Consider the following 24306-nt stretch of genomic DNA (forward strand, 5'->3'; position numbering starts at 1 on the left):
GGCTCTGCTCCACTGGCTGCCTATAGGGAGCTGCTTTGGAGGAATGCACTGACTTCATCTGCCAGCCGGAAGAATTCCTGCTTTTCTTAACAAAGCCCTCGCCCTGCCCCTCCTCTGCTGCTGACCTGGCCGCCCCGCACCACCACCACCACCACCACCACTGCATTGCTGTTTGGACGCCAAACACAAACTCTGCTGGGGAGCAACAGCCACGTCTGATGTGGCAACAGCGACACAAAGCAATGGCGACGTGACCCCAGAGGGAATGACGGCACGACAGCTCAAGAGATTGAACCTGCAGAACGAGATAGATCACAGGAAACAAGGGGGGGGGGGGGGGGGGTAGTCACATGTGGTAAAAATTCTTTTGAGTTGATTTCATTTGGAGAGAAACTCGATATGACAAAGGGAGTGCGTCTCAAAAGCCAACAGCGGAGACTTCCAACACAGCAGAGACGTCAACATTTTTCTCTTCCAGAGGACACAAAGTGCTCTGTGATGTAATACATAATTAAAGTCAACTGAGTCACAGAGTAAGCAAAGTATTGCTTCATTCCAAAAAGTAAATAATTTAATGAAATAAGGAGCATTTGTTTTAACTAATTCAATTCAGTAAATTCAACTTTTGACAGCCCAAAATTGGCACACACACACTATACTGTAAATGGTGTTGTTTTGTCATCTGTAAACGGTTATTGTGAACTTCAAAGCTTTGCAAACATTGTTTTTGCAGCTTTCGTGCCAATAAGGCTCATTTAAATTGAATTGAAAGTCAAGTACTTTATGTTATGGTGTTATATTAATATTAATATTGTATGGATATTTATATAGTTTAACAGGTTTAAGTCTGCACTGGAATGCTACCTCGCAGACGTGCACCAAACTTGACTTAAGCAAAAGCAACTTCTTACCTTGGTGAGAAAAATGTTTAGAGTTACAGGAGCTCAAACGGAAGGTTGAACTCTTGACATTTTGGTCAAATACATGCCTGCATAGCATTAGGTCCAACTTAAATTGAGTTAATGCTATTTGTACTTTATATACAAGCAAACTTAGGCAGACAGCTCCTAACCTGAAGGTTTAGTACGTACCGCAGCAATCACATTAAACGAGAAACACAAACATTGCAAACATCTCCCAGCTAAGAATGTCACCCTCCCATGATGCCAGTTCCTCTGTCCCTCCTGGCTGTTGAAATGTGATAATCTGCACTAACAGGAAACAAACAGGCCATGTGAGTCTCAGGTTGCTGTCTATTCTCTCCGTTGCAGACATCCGCCTGCCTGACCCAGCTCATTTTCTCTCAGTGCAGCTCAGGGAGACCTGTGCGACTTCTCACTGAAATACAGACACGGGAGAAGGACCTTTAAACTGCTTGTGAAATGTTTAGCCAGGCGAGAGAATGAAATAGATAATGTTCGTAAAATTGCGGAAGCTGATCAACACATCCGCTATCAAGAAATTAGCTTGATCCCGAGCCAAAAATGTTTGCATGTTAGAGTCAAACATGCAAATGTTGTGGAAAGGCGAAGGCTGCAGACTGCTTTGAGAATATTCACTGAGTCACTGCAGGCACACGCCCATCCTAATCCAAAACCACTAAGATTATCCAAAAAACTCATAATTTCATCCACATGTTAGCACTCCACAGCGTCACACCACCACCACACCCCGTTTACCTCAGGTCACACCCCTTAACCCCCATCTTTACTTTCACCCGTGCCCCGCCCGCCCTAAGCAACAGTTTCAGATGAAACTCTGAAACATGTCTGTTGCGTGTTTCCTCAAAAGAAGAAATCAAGAAAATGCACAATCAAATCCCACTCCAAACGACAACACAAGCACATCCATATCCACGTCTGCTGAGCTGATTAAATAAAACAGACTAGTCCCACTGTACAGGATAAAAGGAGGAGACAGAAAGACAGTAAAGTGAGACAGCAAATGAGAAAGGGAGAGAAAAAAATGCTGGCTGATAAAGTAAGAGAAAGAGCAGTGATTCCCTCTCTTTCTCCTCTTATCATCGCTCACCCATCCGGCTAACCCGCTTTGCGTCTTTCATCACCCTGTCTGTCCCCCTGTCTGTCTGTCTCTCGTCAACAGCCCCGAGCTCCTCCGTGCATTCGACTCGAGGCAGAAGCAGTTAGCATCGCAGGCCTGCAGATGAGCAGGGCATGATTCAGCTTGTTCCGTGTGCCACTCTGTCTGAGCAACCTGCGCCGGGGCTGTGAACCCATGAACCAGCTGGGCACAGAGAAGCTTCCGTTCTGCCAAATATTACCACATATCTTGCACACAAAAAAAGTCAGCGCACAGGGCTTGAGAAGAAACATCTGTGGATATTTTTTCCCGTATCAATGGATAAGACTTAATTTCTTAATTTAGAAAACAAACGCATGACATTTGGCTCCGACAAGAATTGTTGGGAGACATGTGGAACAACCTAACTCTCCACTTTTGTTTTTTTCCAACACCAGAATTCACACCCACACTTTGTACGCACAAGCACGAACGCACAAGTATTCGCGCAGCTGGACAGACACGCCCTTATCCCAGATCTTCCTGTATGATTCATTTCACAAGGAGCTTGGGGGGGGGGGACATGCAGTGAAAAGAGTCAGAGATCAGAAAAAATTCCAAGTGTATTAATGGACTGTAGTTTCACAACACCTGAGGCTACGTAAAGAGCACCGGGTGTGTATTGTGTGAGTATGTGTGTATGCGCTGACGTGGAAGGGCACAATACCATGACATACTAGTGTAATGGTCAAGGGTTGGGTGCATGTGTTGTACAAAGCTTGTGTTTTCACGTGCGTTTGCAAGCAGACAGACCATTTAGGCCTATCTTTACGAGAGGTTGTTGCAGCTCGCGCAATTAACGTGCTATCTCTGCAGCGACAGAAGTATGAGGAACAATGGCAGGAGTAAAGGGCAAAGAGTGTACACGTCACACACTGATCACCCCAGATCTGAACCCCCCCAAGTTTAGACAAACAGCAATCCCTAACAGTATCAGCAGAGGAAAAGGAGACCCTGGCCCAGGCTGGTTAAAGTGTACATAATAGCTTAGACATTGCTGTTAGAGGACAATGAACAGTGCCGGGAGAAGCTGTGCCCTCAGTGCCACTCTGCTCCAGGTTGGCAGGGACACACAGACACTCGGAGAGCCAGTGAACACGCTGGCACCGAGCAGCCCTGGTCTCATCTGCACTGCAGAGACACCACCATTGTGCTGGTTCCACACTCGGCAGACAGCGTTGTCTCTTTTGTGGCCCTCTGGCATCGCTGGGTCGTCTGCCACACTTGCGCCGTGCCAGCTTTTACCACCATTCCGCTGTGTCCGCACATTTACCACGGATAAAACTAATAAAAGGCAAAACAGATACCTTCTTTTGTTCCTCCCCTCGCCTCCTGCTTTGCATTCTTTAATCCTCCTCCTCCTTCATCATCATACAGCGTTTCACTTAACCAAGCCAGCACAGTTTAAAGACCAATTAGACCAAATACACACACACAAAAAAGTCCCCAATGTGCCTGTAATTGAGACCAGCAGTGAGCACAATAATTATTAATAATGGTAGAAAATGATCCTTTTGCTTCAGTAATCCTAACTGGCGCTCTGTGGAAATCTTGTGTTGAATCACATGGGTATTCTCAGTATATAACACAGCAGGGAAACATTTCTAATGTCCTGTTTCTCACACACACACACACACACACACACACACACACACACACACACACACACACACACACACACACACACACACACACACACACACACACACACACACACACACACACACACACACACACACACACACACACACACACACACACACACACACACACACACTTATTAAAAATGAGCAAGCAGTTACAGACCAAGGGCTTTGAAAAAATTCCCAATAAAGTCTTTTTTTAATTGCTTTTTTTTGTTTTTGTTTTAACATATTCACCATTATTTTTGTATGTCTCATTTCAAAATGTTAGGAATGTTTATAAAAGTATAAGTTGCCCTGAAGGACTGAACTGATCTAATCCCTCTACCAAACATCTGCACAGGAGCCAGGAGCGACGTAGACCTCGGGCACATTCAGAAGGAATTCAGGAGACGCTTTATGTGATACAATAACACGGACGGGCCTAGCCCAGGCTTGTGTTTTTATCTGTTCATGAGTTTATCTCGGACAGACGGATTCTTCCAGGCCTGTGATAAAGAAAGCAGTGCTTCCTACATTCTCCAGGATTCACTGGCAGCTCCCAAAACACCGTGACCCCCATGCAGAAGTCATTATCAGCATGGTGCCAGTGTTTTGCGGTCAGACAGCAGGGAGTGGTCCCGCTGACCACATGAGGAAACTAGATCCAAGATCTGAGGGGTAGTATTAAAAACTTGTCAAATGTTGACACAACTCTCGCACACAATTTAATTTGCGTTTATAGCATCTGACAAGGCCGTAAAACGTAGGAAAATTGTCACAGCTGGATGATCTATTTTGTCTGTTCACTTTTGTGGTGTGCGCACAACTTTTGTAGCTCTGATTTTAAAAAGAAATCTGTGTTACTAGTGTTTTTATTTGTGCTTGTAAAACCATTTGAATTGTGTGGCGTCTCAGGCATTAGTGTTTTCTTATTCATCTGATGAATAATGCATTTTTTTTTCCTTCACAGTGCATTAATTTGGCAAATATTTCTCGGAACAAAGTCCAAATGCTCGTGACCGACGAGCTCTTTGAAAATGTGCCCCCTCCGAATGTGCCCCTACTCTATTGACATGCAAATGACTCAGAGCAAAGGAATCAGAAACAGCACTAATAAGCTTTGGTCGTCATACTTGCATGCAGGGATGTGTCGCTGCAACCTTCAGCCTTTCTCCGTTGTAATGATTGGCTCGTCCAAGTGTGAAATCTCAATGAGGGTGGATCAGTGGCTCATTAATACAGGGGACATCTTTGCCTCCAAATCAAGGGCAAATATGGGCAGCGTCACCAAGTATTTGCAATAAGATCAAACTTTTCACAACAAGGTCGCAAGCTCAAACCTCCGATCAGCTGGACAAACGTGGTTGTTCTACCATTTACCGATAGATCGCTAAACATACAAGCGGTGGAATCCCTATGTAGATAATTGATGATTGATGAGGGATTAAAGGTTAAGGTCCTTCACTCCGGTAGATCTGAATCAGGCCTCGACGGGGTCGTTCAGAGTCTGGCCATCACCTGTGGCTGTCACTAACGCTAAAGTCACACTGTGTTAAACAGCCCTCGTGTGAAATCCCAGTCACCATAAATCCCCAGCAGAGCTCACTCACAAACAGATGGTAACCTGGCCGGAGCCAAAAGACAGAATGGAAGAGAGAGAGGAAGAGCCTTTTTCATTTAATCTCAATCCTTAGAAAGTAGGTTTTTGTTTTCATTATTCTGTGCCATCAACCCTGACACACAAGGCACACTCGCATGAGCTTGTGGCCACAATAGTTTACACACAACATCATTCACTTCCTCGTACCTGGTTTGGCGCTCGTCCTGCACTTGCTCGTTTCAATCCCGGAAAACCCGAGCGGAGGCGAGCACATTAGAGATGAGGAATTTGCTTGCGCTGACTCATGGATCCGCCCACAGGGCCTCGCAGCTAATGGTGAGAACGATAATGCAGGATTTGCACATAGCCCGCGGAAGGCCAGGGCAAAGCTGGCCTCCGCTGAGGGCTCGGCTCAGGATGAGCGGTTTTGGGTGCCTGCAGGCTGAGCCCTGCGAGCACAGGAGTGTGTATTGTTGGGCGAGCCAGGTGAAGAAGGCGCTCAAGACTGCTGATGGGCACCCATGTGTAATAATACACTCGCGAACTGACTCAGCAAGGTTTGCCAGGGAAGGAGGAGATCGCTCTGTTCCCAGTCAAAATCATGCACAGCACAAATGTTAGTACACACCATATATGAAACGTGATATACGTATAGCCAAAATAATATGTTGTATGGCAGACAGCCGACTGGCTGATGAAGATCCTTAATTTCAGACTGAAGCGGCGTGTAACTGTAGTGAACCCAGTAATTTTACACGGTCAATGAGAGAAAATTTGTAACCTTAAAGTTACCAACACACACTATTTATAGTTTGAGATTTTCGCAGGTGCACGCGTGGTTGCTCCGTTCTCATTTCCCCGCATGCGAGTGTGCAATGTGTCGACGAGGAGTCGGGAATGCTGTGGCCTCCAGCTTCACAAGTTTGAAGCGAAACTCATTAGTAATTTAAAAGTCGCTTCCATGTCTGTTGATATCAATTATTGACTTGCATTTTTGTTCTTCTTCTTTTTTTGTCATCTTACATTCATGAAGCACAATCCAAAATAAAAAAGGGACTATAGGACTAAAAACCATGTAATTATAATAAATCAAACCCTACAAAGAAGGGAAGAAACATTAAAAACACTACTCAATAATTAAATCCAAATTAATTGCAATGTAATTCAAATATAGCTGCGACTCCTTCGACTGTAGAGGTATTGGTGGGGAGGGGGCTGTTTTGCCAGTGACTGAGACTGGTGTTAGTCTTACATCATATTTTAATTTCATGCAATCCATGATGCAACATATACTTGCTAGTCCTCATCTGAGTTGAAGGGAATAATGCCATTAGCGTGCCTAAGGGAAAAAAAAATCCATGTGTTGCTGCAAAGAAAAATGACATAAATGAGCTCAAAGCCTCAGACTTACATCATCCACACAGCTCAGTCTGCCACGTCGTGAGCTGCAGTGATATACAAGACGAGACTTAAGTTCAGTTCTCAGTGAGGCAGTAATCAATCCAGTGGCAGCACAGGTGCACATACTTCTGCAGGGCTGTGGTGGTAATATTATATTACAACAAAAATACAAGAATCCAACCTAAAAAGAAACACAGATCCATCCTGCTGAATGAATGTTTACACAGATGAAAGTCAAGAACTCCACCCGGTTTTCCTCCCAAAGACATCAATCCAATGCCAGAACACTAGGTGGGCAGTTAAACAAACTACTGCGACGGCCAACGCAATCCGTTCACCGCTGGATTTGATTTGATTCGACTTTGAAACTGAAACCCATGAGTTCCTGGGCGCGTCACTCTTTGAACGACGGCCAGGACGTTAAAGAGAAAGCCCCGGGCTGTACAGATTAACACACTCCATTGCTGAGGTCAGTCAGCTACGCAAAACATCTCACAGCTCACATCCTCCCAATATTTACCTAGGGAGTGCCAGCATACCTGGGCCTCGGAGACAGAGAGAGAGAGGAGGATACAGGTAAACACAGCCCACGGAGAAGAGGGATCAAGAATCTCTTGTGGGCTCGTCAACCTTCGAGTAACCTATTGCAGCATGACCGTGTAAAATCCTGCCACAGGCAGATAAGATGTTATCTTTTCTTTAGCAAAGACGAGATTCATTCCGCAAAAATCCCATTGTGTATGCTGAGATTTGGTTTGTATGGGGGGGGGATTCCACCCTTTTTAATTACAAAAAGTAAAAAGGGTGGAATCTGTTTCTCTTGCATGTGTATCACAAGGCCTGGGGTGGGCCTCTCGATAAGCCTGATTTATAGTGTGATGGGTGGGTGGGTGTCACACACAACTCTCTCTCCCCTGTCATTATCCTGAGGAGGAGTAACCATCAGGTCTATGTGGGGGGGGGGGGACGGACGGACGACAGTCAGGATGAGTAAGGAACAGGTAGGAGGGCGAGGTGCAGATTTATAGCCAATTCCCAGTATCCTGGGAGCACCTAAGACAGTATATCTGTCTGAGGCTCCGCTTTACCAGAAATGCTGCCATCTCACTCCAGATCACCGTGGTGATCTTTGGCATGGATACACATGCATAAACACACAGCTTAATACTGACAGAGGCTGGCTGCTGTTGTTTACATACGAGAGAGTCGGTTACCCCCCTCGGAACTGCAAAAACGGGACGAGGGAGTTATGAGGGGGAGGCTGGACAAAGACAAGTGTTTGTTAATTGGGGTTTGGGGGGGGGGGGGGGGGGGGTCAAAATGAAGTGAAGACTAGAGAAGACGACTGAACTGTTGCATGAAGTAGATTTACCATATTACCAATTTTTGCGATACGCAAAACCTAGAAAGGGGGCATTTGACGGGGTTCCTGGTTTTTCCCCGAGGCAATCCAGTGAATCTGGGTTTTGTAGAAGGGCCCAGGTCTGAGTCAAACTGCATCTTGAAACCACAGAAAAGCGGGCAACCTGACACTGAGAATATGCCTTATCTGTTAATCTCTACGGCTGATGAAATGTGTTTGCTTTGCTCTATTTGTTTACTGGAGTTTTGGGAAGCATGGAGGCTGCGACTACTCACTCAAGTTCACATTAAGTGGCACAGATTCACCTGTGAAGATTGTACTCTGAATAAATTCCGTGTACATGCTACAGAATAGGTGAGAGCTTTACCTGTTTGCTTTTGGAACCAGCCACCTTACAAAAGAAAACTACAACACCCAACTTTCATGCTGTCATGGATCAGGCTTCCTCCTTATACGTATTTGGTCGATATCATCAATCATAACAAAGGATCCATTTAACACTGTAATCACTAAAGCTCAGAACTCATCCTTCAAATGTCATGAGTTTTGCCCAGCTCCACTGCAAATGTGCACTGCTGCTCATCAATGTGCACTTGTGCACCAGTAGCCGCCATATCCGTGTGCTTGTTTTGCTCCTTATGTGCTTGATCAAACACATCTACATTCAGTGACAGGTCTGACATCAAGCCTCTCAGCTTGAGGGATGAGTCTGTCAAATCCACCTGCCTCTTCTCCCTCCTCCCCTGTCTGTTGTGTTGAATTAGTAGTTCTGAGCAGGGAGGCAGACATTTTCTTACTGGCGTCTTGACCCCCCTCCTGGATCCGACCGGGACCCTTGGCAGAGGCACCGAGTTATTTACTGCCCTGTGTGCTGGGTGAGCTGAGAGTCGACGCAGTATGGCTGACTGAACAAGGGAGCAACCTGCTGCTCACTCGTGCACAGTCATGGTTAAGCGCACAAACACTCACACACACAAGCGTGTGTTTGTGTGTGTGTGAGTGTTTTTGCACGCACACAGTCACATGACAATCCCAGGGGGCTGGCAGAGATGTTTACCGTTCTACAGTCACCACACAAGGTAGAGCTGAGAGCCAAGGATGTACAGACGAATCCATAACCCCCGCAACTAACCTGCGAGTAGCTTTCAAACATTTACAATGGAACAGGAAATGTGAAGCTACAGGTTTGACGGAGCATACACGCACGACGGCCACAGGAAGTTCACCCCTGACAGGACGTGACAGCATTCGATCAGGTGAACTTTCCGTCCAGCTGGACTCAATTGGGAACATCACCTTAGGTAGACGGAGCTCTGTGAGGACACTGTGTGAGTACATCTGACCCGCACATGCTGGACGAATAAAGACAGAGATTTTTTAAGAGAGAAGCCTAACAGTTGGCAACAAGACATTTCCTGAAGGGTAATCAAACCACCAGCTGGGATCAAAACACATAAACTTGTTTTCTGATCAGTGCAGAAATGTTCGGCACAGTTTTACAACACAAAAAAAAGTGCTTTTAGGTGCTTTTCAATGTCACCTGTCTTTGGATCTAAAAGCAGAGGGACAATGAAATTCCTTTTCCAAATTCCCTTCCTCCTCTCAGCAATTACAGCCTTCCAGCTGTCAAACTACAGGTCTGATGTGTTTGACTTTGACTCCTTGGATACAACAGGTAGAGTGAGGCTTGCGTATATGCTGGGCCGGATGCCAGTCTCTCACTGGTTCTGCTAGCCAAGTACATATTACCCTTCCTTGTACAACAAAAACAACATGGAGCGAGAGCCCTATTTAGAAAAAAAAAATCCTGGCTGAAAAATTCATAGGAAGGAGGATATTTTCTTTGCATCAATGAGTATTTGACTACAGCATCCTACACAAGAAAAACTAAATGTTTTCCTTTAAAAAAAAAAAATCCTGTGAGGAAAAAGTTTGCCACGGTGAACTTAGTGAAGATGATTTACTTAGGGGAGTACAGATGATTTTGATGAATTGAAAACTGGGTTGACTTTGGTTTGGATATAGTGGTGTGAGGGATGTGAATGTGATGCAAGGAGGACTAGATCAATCTTTTATCACCGCGGTGTGCTTTCATCCCAAATGGATCCGACATGAGCGGAGCCCGGCGCTGCCTTCCGTCACATTGCACAGGCGGGGGAAGGACGCACGGCAAAGAACAAGAGCGAGCAAGGGAGGTAGACGGAGCAACGCACGAGGAGGGGAGACAGCTTACAGAGCGGGGAGAAAGTGGTGCCAACCTCTTCCCCAGAAATAATGACAAACCCAAACATGCAAACATATTATTTCACCGACATGCTGTTATGGCGTTTCCAATTACCCCCTGGCCCGGGGTGCGTCTGCAGGAGTTGAGAAACACTCCCGATAAGGACTGCGAGAAATTAAGTCATCACAGCATGAAGAATGACTTTGAAAATTCCATCAAGAATCTCAAGAGAGATCTCGCTGTGCATGGTTTGACTTGTTTCCCCTGCGATGCGAGCTGAGTGACAGACAGACAGACAGACAGACAGACAGACAGACAGACAGACCGACGAGCTGACAGGGACACGGACAGATAGACAGGCAGATGATTCTAGAAAAGGAGGGGAGTTCATCTTTGTATTTGAGCGGTGAGAATAACATTCCACAGAACAAGGCACGACGACTCTCAGAGGACACTCAGCTCGCTCCATGCCAAACAGGCTCATTCATGTGATAGAAAATAAGGAATATCTAGGCTGGCAGGTCGACACAAAGGGAAGGAGAGAGACAAGAAGCGGGGACTTAACAGGGCTGTGAAGAAAGTTGATAGTTTTGCAATGCGTTCCGACTGCTGGCGACCCCATTGTCATCCTGCTGTCACTTCAGACAGTAAAATAATCATCACTTCTCTGCTCTGTCCATCACAGAACTGAAGCAAAGGTAAAAGTTCCTTAATTTTGCTGGTTGAATTTAATAAATATGCCTAGGATGATTGCTCAAGGAACTTGAGTTATGCAGAGTCAGTATCAGCGCCTGATGACGTTAGACAAGCAAAAGTCAACAAGGGCTAACACATTTCAAGCAGGGTAAAGAGTGCAAAAAAGAGGTAAGAATTAAAGTAAATAAAGTTGAAGCTATGACATATGCTTGAGTCAAAGTTGTCCTTTAGGATCCTTCTCTTACGACCATCCAATATGCTGTCGTTATCGCTCTGAAACCAAGTTCACTGTGTGCAACACACAAACAGAGATAACGCACGAGGTATAACTGTTTCACTCCCACAGCCAGTCAAGAGAAAAAAAAGAGAAATAATCACCTCCCACGGGAGCGTTGTTTCGATCGATGGCCCCCGATTGGATAACAAATACAGCCTCGCTAATGAGCTCAAGAGTTCCACTATCAGACACATACCATGCAGGGAAAAATGTTAAATAAGATGCACGCCTTGGATAATGATGAGTCAGTGTTTAAATAGACTTTAAGAGTGGTTGGCTGCATTTGGGATGTGTGGCACGTTAACAAGTGAAATGCAGGAGGAACATGCAGCAGCGAGTGATCTGAACTCTGCCTGGCTGAGACCTCCACCGATGAATCTTTAATCCCACAGTGGTAAAAGGAGCAGCCGGTGTGACAGGAGACCTGTGTAAAGAGATAGCCTGCACTTATCGCATAGCTAGAATACACTGTAAATGTTTTCACACCAAAAAATGCACATGCCCCGGGGTCTGAGTCACACAGGGATCACTTAAAACTCACACACACACACAAAAAAGGAAATGTAAAAAAAAATTTAAAAAATGAATGAGTGAAGTTTCTCCCAAACAGGTTTAAGTCCTTTTGTCTCATACAGGAATCCTTGGGTGGCGGGTCTGGTGTCAACAGGTACACGCAAAGCCACAGCTCACCTCCCCGAAGACATAACACATGAATCCCCTTTTTCTGACACAAAAAACCTACGAACAAAGGCCTCCCCGAAGACATAATAATAATAATAACTCTCTTTACATGCTCGCTGGAACACACAGCAAATCAACAGACCAGATCCTCTGACTTCAGAGAAACTTCACTGACACCGATACCGAACCTCGCAAGGACACACTCAAACAATCTCTGAAAGAAGCTCTTGCACTCACCGGGGTGAGAGGATCGTATCCTTCTCTTTAGAGACTTTAATTTCCTCTGTCTGTTTTTTTTTTGTTGTTTTTATTCTCTCCCTTCTCTTGTCCTCACTCGGTGAAATCCTTTCCTTCCGACGGAGCAGCGGAGCAGGTTGTGCGGCTGGTGAGAGGCAGCGAGGGAATTATGTGTGTGAGGAGTGTGCGAGTCCAGCGGAGGTCACGGGCAGTCAGATGTGGTCGCGGGAGGAGATTTAAAGAGTGTCGTGACGTCTTCTCTGCTCCTTCCCGCTGCCTTCTCCTCGTCTGGCTGCCTTGTGAATCCACCTCTCCTGGGTGTCCTCACCACAGCCAAGATCTGAGACTGCTAGAGTTTCTCTCTCCGTCTCCCTGTCTCTGTCTACACCCCTCCTCCTTCTCTCTCGGTCTCTCTCGGTCTCTCTCACCCACACAATAACACACCCTCCCAGTCACTCCTCTCTCTCTCTCTCTCTCTCTTTCGCCCCACCCTTTCTCACTGTGCTGACAGATCCGGTGCCTCCCCCTTTTCAGGTAGTGTTTTCAGCTACGTCGTCGTTCTCCCTCCATATCAATTTTCCCACATTATTCTCTTTGTGTTGTACATTCTCCGATGACACCAAGGACCGCTAGAATGAAAACTCAGATAAATTTACTTGAATACTCTTTATACACTTGTGTATTTACATACGAGTCTGTACTGTTTGTACAATCTATGACCTCAGGCATTAGACACACACCCTCTGGCCTACAGTCACATGAACAGCTGATTACACAAATGAGGACGTCAGGTGATTTTCTCTTCCTTTTCCTGGAATGAGGTCATAGTCCAGCAGACCAGGTGCAATTACAGTGTGTTTGAGTATAGACCTTACAGACTTTGACCGGCCCTCCCTTTTTCAAAGGGCTGTTTGCGGGTGAAAGACTTTAGGGTTAGGGTTAGAATTGTGCTTAGGTTAGAGCTGGGGTTAGGCGCTTTTAGTTGTGATTAGTTTAGGTTAGAGTAAGGGGCTATGGAATGCCAATGACTGTCGTCACTTAGGTAGAATGTGTGTGAGTTGGACAATGCCCTGTGGGAGAATGCGAGTACAGAGCCTAACCTACATGTGACCTCTGGACTATAGAGCAACACGTGGACAAATAAAACGTCTAATCATTTAGAGAAACTCTACACAAAAATGTGATTTCAGCTTCTTAAATTTGAATAGTTACTTGTTTCTTTGCTCATCCATGACAATAAATATAATGACAGAATATCTTAAGTTTGTGGATGAAACAAAACATCATCTTGGGGTTTGGGAAACATGATCTACATTTTTCACCAATTTAGGGACCAAACAACTGAACGATTATTCGAGAAAAAAAGATGATGATCATGAAAATAATTGTTAGTTGCAGGCCTACACATAACATGCATTAATGAAACCTCCAAAGCCACCTCCCACTCACAAACACAGAGCTAAGACATGCGTGACCAATGGGTCAGGCAGGATATGTGGGAACCCCTCAGCATGAGCCAGACCCCACTCCATCTTTCTTCACATCTCCCTCAAACTTAACATTAGTAGACCCTTTTTTTCCAACTTCTCCTTTAACCCCTCCAAACCTGAAACTGAAGACCGGACATGATACCAAGCAGATGCCCTAAATGTAAATGTAAATGTAAAGCGGAGGCAGACTGTATTGTCCCTCGTGACATCCTAAGAATCATTTAGATCTAGATAAATTAAAGATTGCAAATCTTCTGATGTATCAGTGGACATTCATTATTTACATGAGCACATTAGATAAACAATTTTTTTTAATTTTTTTTTTACAAAGATGCCCTAAATTTTAAAGCTAGAAAATTACTTTCCAGTGCCGTTTCTGGTGGATAAACTGTTTTGAAACTCAAATGCTGTGAATTAGCATCAGCGAGTCATTGACAACACCACCTTCAAATGGTTACTTTGCCTTCATCTGACATCATATTGTATTCTAACAAACTAATGAGGACAACCCATTCCTTTTCATGGAGGAAAGTGCCCAACTCTCATGCCAAAGTAAATACCAAGCTAATTATTGTCCCGAAAATCCACATCAAATTAAGAAAACAACAACATTTCTTTACTTAATGGGTTTGGTCCCAGAGCCTAATAACCAGTGACCACACTGTATGAAGCAGATCTTCCCAAAAATTGGATGGAAAGATGGAATTGGAACAATTGCATTGATTTGTTGGATTTAATCATGCAAACAAAAGACTACGGTGAAGAAAGCTGAAGCCTTTAGCCAACTGAGTCACAGAGGCCCATATAGAAGGACAGCAAAGCTTTTGCCACATCTAAAAGCCGCGTTGTCTTGACAAATCACTTGGGGTGAGAGTTTCCTGAGGCATTGCTTATAGGTACGAGAGACCACAGTGAGAAAAGGCAGAGGCACCGAGGACAAGTGTCATTTTGAAAGCGGCAGAGAAGTAAGTACATTTTATTGATTCTGACAGTAATTACCCTTCGATGGGAGTTAATTTAATTTTTTTTAAAGACATGCCTAGGTAAGTGTTGTTGCAAGGTACAAAACAACCAATGACCCGGGGACTGTAAAAGTTTATGCAGGCTCAGCTATAAGGGAATGATTTTAATTTCTTTTTACATTACGTCTGGGCCCCTAGGATTTTTAAAGGAGACATATTATGCTCATAATTAGGTTTATCATTTTATTTTGGGTTATTACCTGAAAAGTTTTACATGCTCTAATTTTCAGAAAACACATCAGTTTCCTCAGACTGTCCATTCCTGCAGCTCCTCTCTTCAGCTTCTGTTTGAATGCCCAGTCTGCTCTGATTGGCCAGCTGGCCGACTTTGTTATGGGCATGCCAGACTAGCCACTAGACATGCCTTGTTCGCTTCCGTAAAACGGTGATGTCACCATTTTACGGAAGTATCAGCCGGACAACTGAGGAGCCGTTTCAGGAGCTTCAGAAGCGGTGTTTTCTGTCGGGTCGGGGAGAGGAGATCCCTGTACCGCGGACTCTCAACAGCTATTTAACTTTGCAGACCTTCACACACACAAAACAATTCATGTAACAGACTAGACGAAAAATTGAAGAAAAAAAAATCACAGTAAGACTCCTTTAAATTATGTAGAAAAAAAAACTGTTATTTAAATTTTCATCTGCCAGTGCAGTGAACCTCTGATCTATTGGGCCCGTGAGGAAAAATACATCAGTTGTTGACAGAAAGACAACAGGGCTGAGGGTATTATAATGTGATGTGGAGGATTATCAGTCCAAAGCCTCCCAGACCTTCCTGACACCTTCCAGGCATTCCTCAGGGCACCTCCCACGGCTGTGCCTCCTTCATCCCATCATCCCCTGTCAGACCCCCACATATCATCCCTCTTTTTTCCTGCGTGACTCAAACATTCTTGTAACCCCCTACTCCTCCTCTTGCAACCCTCCCTCTGCATTCAGCAAAGACTCAAAGAAAATAAAGACAAGGCCTAAAATATTTAAAGACCTTCACTTTCGAGAAAGAAAATCCTTCCCTTTTTTGTACTTATTTACCAATTGGGCTCATTGTACAAAAACTAATAGAAAATGCACTCAGCTCTGTGGTCTGTACACAGCAATTTGACTGCTTACAATCACCGCCCTTACAGCTAAGCTAATACTCAACAAGGAAGAGTAGGTATGAATATGTCCAAAGAGCAGTTACCTAGCCACAACGCAGCCCAGGGCAGACGAGAAGATGGCCCTCGGGGCTGAGAAATCGACTGGTTGAGTCTGGCAGCAGTTCAAAAGGGTCTGTGGAGGGGATCAGAGAGAGGGGAATACATGCTGATAGTGTCTTTGTTGGCAATTATTCACCAACAATGAATAGCACACTGTTGCTACTACAGCTCGACCCCCTCACACCCCCCCACCCCCCCCATTGAAACCCCTACCCCTTCGGCTTTCCCTGTTTATTCAGCTTTCCGCCAAAAAATGGAGGACAGGTGGACAACAGGTTGGTCAAGACTAAAGCCTGGGCAGTGAGCGGAATGAGAGCTCAATTTTCAGAAGCTAAAAAACAAGTTACAAAGCCATGAACTTTTGTTGACATCGGTTTTCATGCGCATGAGAAGGGAGCGTAAGGTAGTAATGCTCTGTTTGTGCCAAACACGCCTAAGTATAGCATTGCTATCTCATTATGGTCAGGCAGTTGCTGTTGCTCCAGTAGTGTAGCTATGCCTTGTGTATCATTATGACAGTCGGGATGGTTTTCACCAGCGAAGGTAATTGCACTGCTGAGACGCAAATATAGAACATCCCACACCGAGAACAAAGGACTTTTGTTTTCTTCCCAGAAACGTGGCTCAGGAGATGATTCATGTTTTGGAAGCAAAATGCATGTCACTATATCATTCTCCTTAAAAATAACAACAGCTGAATTGAAAACACATTGCTAAGGGTGAAGGTGAGAACAAAGAGATGACGGGGGACTACAAAGTGAAAATGACAGGAAAGGAGATTCAACTGGATCAACATATACACTGCTGGTAAGCAAAGTTTGTATTCCTCCAAACAGGGGATAGAAAAGAAGCCAGAAAACAACAACGCACAGGCTAATTTTGTCTCTGGCTCTCAACAATTCTTTCGGGTCGGACTAACAAAGCATAATCTCATTTGGCTTTTAACAGCTTCCATGTTGTCAGGACTTTGGCCCGATCCGGCACCATCGTCTCCTTTTCTCTTATTAAGAGAGAAATGTAAAAGTTACCACCATTAAAAAAAAACAGGAAAAAAAACACTGCCAACTCTCACATGGCTATTTGAAAAGCTACGGCACATGAACAGCTATTTTCAGAGATGAAACACAATTTGAACCCCGATCATAGGCAGCGAAACTGTCTGTCATTGCTTTCAAGTGGTCCTGCCGAAAGTATCCAACCTGACTCCTTCATCCCCTGTACCTAAGCTGGTTTGTTTCCATCCTGCCTCTAGATATATAGTCGCTCTCTGTCTCTGGAGATAAAGCTGTGCCATTAGTGTCACACTCTGCTGCTTGGCGCTGTTCCTATCAGTAAATGGAAATAGGCTACAGCCAGCCTGATTAGTACAGGGGGGGGAAGAGTTGTGACTGTCGTAAAGCCCTAAACTTTTCCTCAGTGGTACGGGATGTTGACGGCGAGGCTGGCCACCACTTTCGCCTTATCACTTTGCTCCGTTTCTCTCAGATGCAAGGAGTGCAAGCGAGTCTCGGGATTTCTCAGGACAGAGGCTACAACCCTGGTCACACAATGTGCACTGAGAGAGCAAGGAAACAAAGAGAGAGAGGCCAGATGAAATATTGCCATGCATGGGGGGTGGGGAGTGAAACTGCTGATTTAATGATGATCTTGCCAATTGGGGTGGGTGGGTGGAGGGGTGCACTCGACGGACAGGAAATGCGGAGTTAGTGACAGGAGAGCTATCAGGTGGCTGCAGGTCAGGGGTCAGAGGTGAACAAAAGCTCCGTAAGACCCACACAGAGCAAGGGAGAGGCCCCCCGGACCCTCTCACTGCTCAGTCTGTCCGTCTGTCTACACCTCTCTCGTCACGCAACGCCCCAGGCTTCAATTTGTTGGTCTAACAATGTTTTCTTACATCTGTTTGTCAAGTCTAAATGCTTTTCTGTTGATACTCCATATAGACCGAGATGTCATCCTCACTTTTCTGTCCAGTTATCTCAGAACATTGTTTACAGGGCTGGTCTGGTGTCTGGGGGGGGGGGACTACTATCCAAACACCTGCGGGAACAACAGCATTTAAAAGCTTTCACTGCACCAGAACTGTCATCTATTTCCTTCTGTGGCTTTACTGGATCAAAGGAAAGCTGTAGCTGTGTTACAGGAAGAAAATCTTTTGTTACATTGAATCATGCTCTAAAAGTACGCACGCGCACGCACACACACGCACACACACACACACACAAAGAGACGATGACACCGGTGCAAAATGGAGCTCTAATCACACAGTTTTCAACAAGAGATATTTTAGTTTGAAGCCGACGATGTGCAAAAACTGATTCCACAGAACTTCAAGTACAGACACTTAAAGACCTGTTGAATTTTAACGAGGCCGGTGAGACCGACATCGCCATCTTTATCAGGATGGTAGAGGGTTTGAGTGTGTGCCCTGGAGTGGGCACGTACGTGACACTGAATTAATGACATTATGTGTGTGGGTGTGGGTGGATATGCCAGATTACTAATCAGCGCTTAGACAAAGGCCATATGTGTGCAAGTCTGAGCATCTCACCCATACATCTCCCACATATTCTCCTCCACGTCTGCATAAAGCCCTATCAGCAGGAATGTTAGGATTGTTGGGTCAGCAGTGGTGACATCATGGCAGCCCGTCGGAAGCAACAACACGGCCTCAGCACCAGTTTCCTCCCGGTTGCATCAGCTGGACGATACCAGGCTGTGGATCAATGACACCCACTCCCCGCCCTGCATCCAGCTCACTTTTATTATTCTTCAAACACTCAATACAGACAAGCAATGGATATATTTAAATCATCATCTTCATTAAAAGTAATTTGCACACCACCTGACCATGCAGCCTTAAGTCAAATTTGCTTGTCTGCGATTAACAGTAGACATGAAATGGAGAATGGTCCAATTTGTGAGATCAAATCTTTCAAGTCAAACTTTCTGTTAAAACCATTGACATTTGAAGTGAACTACATTAATGATCTCGGTACAATGGCACTTCTCAAGGGGTCAGTAAGGATCTAAGCTATACTTTGGCGTGGGTGTGCTGGAAAACAAGGACATAAAGGATCTGATGCTTAAGTCTTGGGGCCTGTGAACTCCATGCCTCAAAAGATGAGAGCTGTTTTTCTGGTGGTATGACGGTGAAGTACACAAAATGATGCAGGTGGTTTTAATGTTGTAGCTGATCGGTATATCAATGATGAATGATCTAACACACCACCCAGGCTTTTTTACCTGCTTGAGGTGGTCTAAGGTCAACAGCCAGACTTGAGTGATTGTTTACAAAGAGACAAAAAGTGTAGCCTGAGGGGAAGCGAGCCCAGAGAAGAAAAATATATCAATGGACTTAGGCTTCAAGTCCATGTTTTTCTCAATATTTACATTCTCTTACACAAACAACAAATAACAGTGAACTTAACCAGCTCAACCTGCGGAGAATTATTCTCACAAAAATCTATTCATTTCTGCCTATGGCAAAACTCGCCTTTCATCCGTCCCTCGTCTACGTGAGGGGTCAAGTGTCAGCAAACAGATGCTAGTGTGTGTGTTTGTGTACGGCGGTGTGAGTGTGTGTGTGAGTGTGTATGTATGTGCAAGTGATCCTCCTCTAAGGTCATCAGATAAAAGTGCATCCCAGGGAGGGGCAGGGAGCCAATTTTCAGCGTTGTCGCGGTAACCAAACACAGAAGCGACCACCTGGTTGGTGGAGCCAAGGAAGGGGAGCTCTGAGGGCGCCACTTCAGGACGGTAACACGGCCAGAAAAAACCCTCGCAAAGTGGCCGCGTTTCCCAAACACAACCCGTGTTGTGTCTGAGTCACGACGGGCCCGGCGGAGTGGAGGGCGCACACAGCTGTTGAATCTTTCATTGGGACATAAAAAGAACTAAGCCTGGTGTACAGCTCTCATTACAGCGGAGTAATAAATTTGGCCCATCTTCTCTGTTTTAACGCCACATGATTATAAGTCACTGATCATTTAAAAGCCAGAAGAAGCCAACCATGCTTGGATACCATAAAGCATTTCTCTTAACATGTCAAATGATGCTACCATGGTGACTAATACAACTGATAAGAGCATCTGTCAGTGACTAATTTACATCTAGCTTTTCAACAACTTGTCATTTTTCAATGACTAATCTGTCGTGGCTCTTGCAGGATTTAAGAACAAGTTTAGCCAATCAACAATAAAAGAAACTTTCAACAACAACAAAAAAAGAAAGAAGTAAAATCAGTGAAAAAAAAAACCCAGACAAACTCAACAAAGAAAGCTAAATTGTTTCACTAACCTTTTGCAGTCTTAATGGTCTCGGTGATAAAAAGAGGAGAAGAAGGAAAAGGAGGAAGAGCAGGACAACGCTGTCACTGTGTTTCGTGCCCACCGGCGGCTACCTGATCCACCACAGCCTGTGGAAGAGACAGAGCGAATGAGAGAAACTGGCTCAGAGCAATGCTAAAGGGGGGGGGGGGGGGGGCAGCTGAAGAGACAAGTGAAGTGGTGCCGCCGTTCCCCATCACCCGGGAAACCAACGCTCTTTCAAAGAAAATCGGCCAATGGCAAACACCGGCAATTGTGTTCAGACAAAAAGTCACATGACTGCCAAAACACCACTCCCTATGCATAGGGTGAGAAGGGAAGGGGCGGGGGAGTTGGGGGGTGGAGGGAGAACACTGAGACAAGGAAAAACAAGGAGAAAGAATATAAGTTAAGGAGATAGAGGTTGAGTTACAGAGGCGGGAAACAGATCAGATAGTTTTCACAAACTATTTTTTCCTCACAGTCCCATCTCAACACCAGCTACTCCCCCAAACGGATGGATGGAGCCCATTTTCTGATTGCTGAGAGTGTCTACTCAGTGTGACTAATGATACAGCTCTATCTCCAGCTGGCACACTAAAAACAGCACATATCTTCTTCCAGATCAGACTATTTATATGTGTGTGTGTGTGTGTGTGTGTGTGTGTGTGTGTGTGTGCGCCCCGGTGTGTGTGTGTGTGTGTGTGTGTGTGTGTGTGTGTGTGTGTGTGTGTGTGTGTGCGCGCCCCGGTGTGTGTGTGTGTGTGTGTGTGTGTGTGTGTGTGTGTGTGTGTGTGTGTGTGTGTGTGTGTGTGTGTACAAAACATTAAGAGATACGTGCACAGCATTGACCGTCAACATGTTAATTGTGGTGGAAATCTTGATTAACAAATGCACTTTTAAAAAGATGCCCCCCGACCTTGTTGAAGTGGATCGATGAGGTGAATTTGATAATGCTATCAGCCTATAATACTGTTACAAGCCAGGGTTTTATACTATTTCAAAATGATGTACTGTCATATTGAGTCATATCAAAGCGTATTAACCGCGTGGGGCTACATTACAGTCAAACGACCAAATGGATTGGTGGACGATGAATGAGATGTCATCTCTGGTTCGATGTATAAATAGAAGATGTATAATCATTGGAACCTTCATGCTCCTATGTAATCATTCAGAGACTTGGTAGACCAATCAAGAATGTTTAAATTGCGAGGTGTAAACGATAAAAATAAGACTTAGTGATCAATCAAATTTACCTGCAAAATGACTAACCCGGCTTTTATCCAACCCAGCCAATTTGCTCCTATGGTTTTTCTATTCCTTATTTTGGATATGGTTTATATTATCATCAGAATCCTGCTGCCATATTCGTGCAAATGGAAAGACCAGAGTTAGAAAGTAGGTCACGTGTGGTCAAAGTACACTTTCTATATTTATTCATGCTTCCATAGCAAATCACAGTGAAACAAGAATCAGAATGGAGAGAAAATCTTTCAATGAACTAATGTAAAGGGATGGGAAGTTCATTGCAATATATGCAAAATAGTATCTTTGTCCAGGACGGAGTGATAACGACTGGAGATGGTGATATGTCTCCATCATAACGTGTCTCTTGACAGGACAGATTCCTAAAATCCTTCATTTAGGGAATAAATTGCTACCCACTGTCTCCCAAAAGGCTACAGCAGCTTTGGAGTCGCAGATGCTGATCCTCTTTTAAAACACTTTATATTCACCTACAAAGAACCCGGCACACAGTGGCAGTGAAGCCAGCGATGCAGAAATTCCCTTTCCAGGTTGATTCATTTGATTCAATACTACATGAGCACGGACAAGAAAGATGCATTTGCATACACAAAATTTTCACCACCTATACCATATTAATCATGCTCCACTAAAAATTATCGTACGAGCTTCGGGCTGTGGAGCTTCTCTGCTGTACTGTGCTTATCTATCTGTACAAGGTTTTTTGCTGCCGTCTACTGTAGTAAACATCAACTCATAAACATGAACATTAACATATCAAAATCCCCCCCAGAGTGTGAAGTGTGTCATGTTTTTATTTGCACGCTGGCATCTGCCAAGGGTAGTAAACTAAATTATGGCGAGGCTCACTGGCGTAAATCCCCGACAGAACAGAGAGACAACACGGTCTACGAATGTTCGGCACCAGGTTTATTACTCAGACTGAAGTCTCAATTCCATCCCTTCCCCGGAAAAGTACTGTACACTTGGAACACAATCATCCGCCTTGTAATACATCGCCTCAGAGCCAGAAAATTACCCTACTTCAGCGGTGGCAGACAGGTCTTGTTCTCGGGGAAAAGCGGTTACCGAGTAAAATGGGGCCCAATTACCTCTCGACAGTGCAAATGTGACAGGACAGCTGAAGACCCACGGCAACAGAAGGTGAGCCGATAGCATCCGCAGCACAGCAATGACATGTCTGAGACTCTGCCATTTATTTATTTATCTCTAACCTGAAGATGAACTATCATTTATCAGCTTGTCAATAGCAAACAGGCACATTCTGAGCAGATAATGGCAAAATATTTTTGCAGACTGAACATGCAGCCTTGAGATTAGACCACATAATAATATCAAAACAGAGCATGTGGTGCTATATTTATACTTATTTGATGTGAAAACAAACACACAATTCAGTACTTGGCAACATATTAGAAGACGAGGAAACCCTGAGATCCTGCGGGTGATATATTAGTGGAAAGGATGAGAAAGGGGTTGGTGTTGCAATGATTTAGCATCTGCAAAGAGGAAGAATGAATGACTGATTATCAGCAGGTAGACGAGCCTTTATGCTCTCTGGCGGTGAGCAGTGTGACAGATGAGTCACTGTGTGTAGTTTTTCATAGTGTGGAGGGGGGGTAGAGAGGTCAAACAACTAAATATTTTACTATCGAAACTTTCCTCCCACTGACTTTTTATTTTTATGCCAGTATTACGGACAGACAAATGCATGATGGGAAAACACACGGGCGGAAAATACTGGATCAACTGCCTGCATCACGGAGCACATATCCATTCACAGAATCTGATATACTTGGCTGTTATAAAATTAAACTCCGTGCACATAAATCATCTTCTACAAGTTCTGCACAAGAATCTCAGCCTCATTCTCAAAGAGTTTCTCCTGCGAACATTATCTGATAAATCCATCAAAGACTAATCAGACAGGGGAGACCACACACACTAATGCAAAAAACCAAGCAACATTACTTGGCTTCCATTTTTCAAAACAAACATGAAATATGCATGAAATTGTTATAGCGAAGGCTTGAAGAGAGAATTTGCAAAGTTGAGCTATTCAACGATGAGGTCAAACCGTGAAGTGGAAAATGTAAAGAAAAATGGGAAGAAAACATTACTGTAATAAATAATAAGGAACTAAGAGAGAAAATGTACAAACGGAAGATGAGAGGAGGAAGTACAAGCTGAACAGGTAAGTAAATAAGGATGGGGGGGAAATTGATAGATATGAGCAGCGCTCACATAGAATGTCAATTTCTCTATTGACAGTAATTTCAAAAATAACTTTTCAACCAAAAATGCCACTCCGTCTACTCAAGCTTCTCCCAGTTGTGAGCATCAAATAATCGACTAATTCAAAAAACAACAACTGACAGATTAATCTTGCCCTGAATATGAGAATGATATGAAGAAGGGATGCATTTAAAGATCGTAATGTATTTCAGTGAGTTTCTGAACATATTATCGATGGAACTCATCAAGCACAACAAATGTTTTCTCTGTGTTTGAAAACGCCTCTGAGCTAATTTCCCGGGGGGAAAGAATGATGACAAAAACAGATGCTGATGATGAAAATATATCGATGTGAACGAAAATGAATGACTACTTGTGATGTTGAGGTGGAGCATTATTGTTTAATTCAGCTAACCATCAATTTGATATTAGCATCTGACGATAATAACATTTACAGTTTAAAGTTGTAATTTAGCACAGCTGACTTTATGCTAGCACAACGTTGACTGAAGTTTGCGAACCAACTTTGTTGTTAAAGCTAAACGACTCAACAACCACAACAACAACTATAAATCATATCGACAGTAAAACTACGACCACACCA

General features: G+C 44.3%; 1 protein-coding gene across 3 annotated transcripts in view; it reads right to left on the reverse strand.

The window, feature by feature from the left end:
• rassf7a (Ras association domain family member 7a) overlaps window positions 1-24306 on the reverse strand; it is a 32859-nt gene that overhangs the window by 8201 nt on the left and 352 nt on the right. The window contains exon 2 of one of the 3 annotated variants that reach the window (XM_035642833.2): window positions 20191-20308. The exons of 1 other annotated variant lie outside the window; for it this stretch is intronic. The gene's annotated coding sequence lies outside the window, so the exon portion shown is untranslated. Of the gene's footprint in view, window positions 1-12183; window positions 12611-20190; window positions 20309-24306 lie in introns of those variants that run through there. One more of the 3 variants, XM_035642832.2, reaches the window with a different exon arrangement.

The sequence above is a fragment of the Scophthalmus maximus genome, chromosome 7 (genome assembly GCF_022379125.1).
Source record: "Scophthalmus maximus strain ysfricsl-2021 chromosome 7, ASM2237912v1, whole genome shotgun sequence".
Lineage (NCBI taxonomy): Eukaryota > Metazoa > Chordata > Actinopteri > Pleuronectiformes > Scophthalmidae > Scophthalmus > Scophthalmus maximus.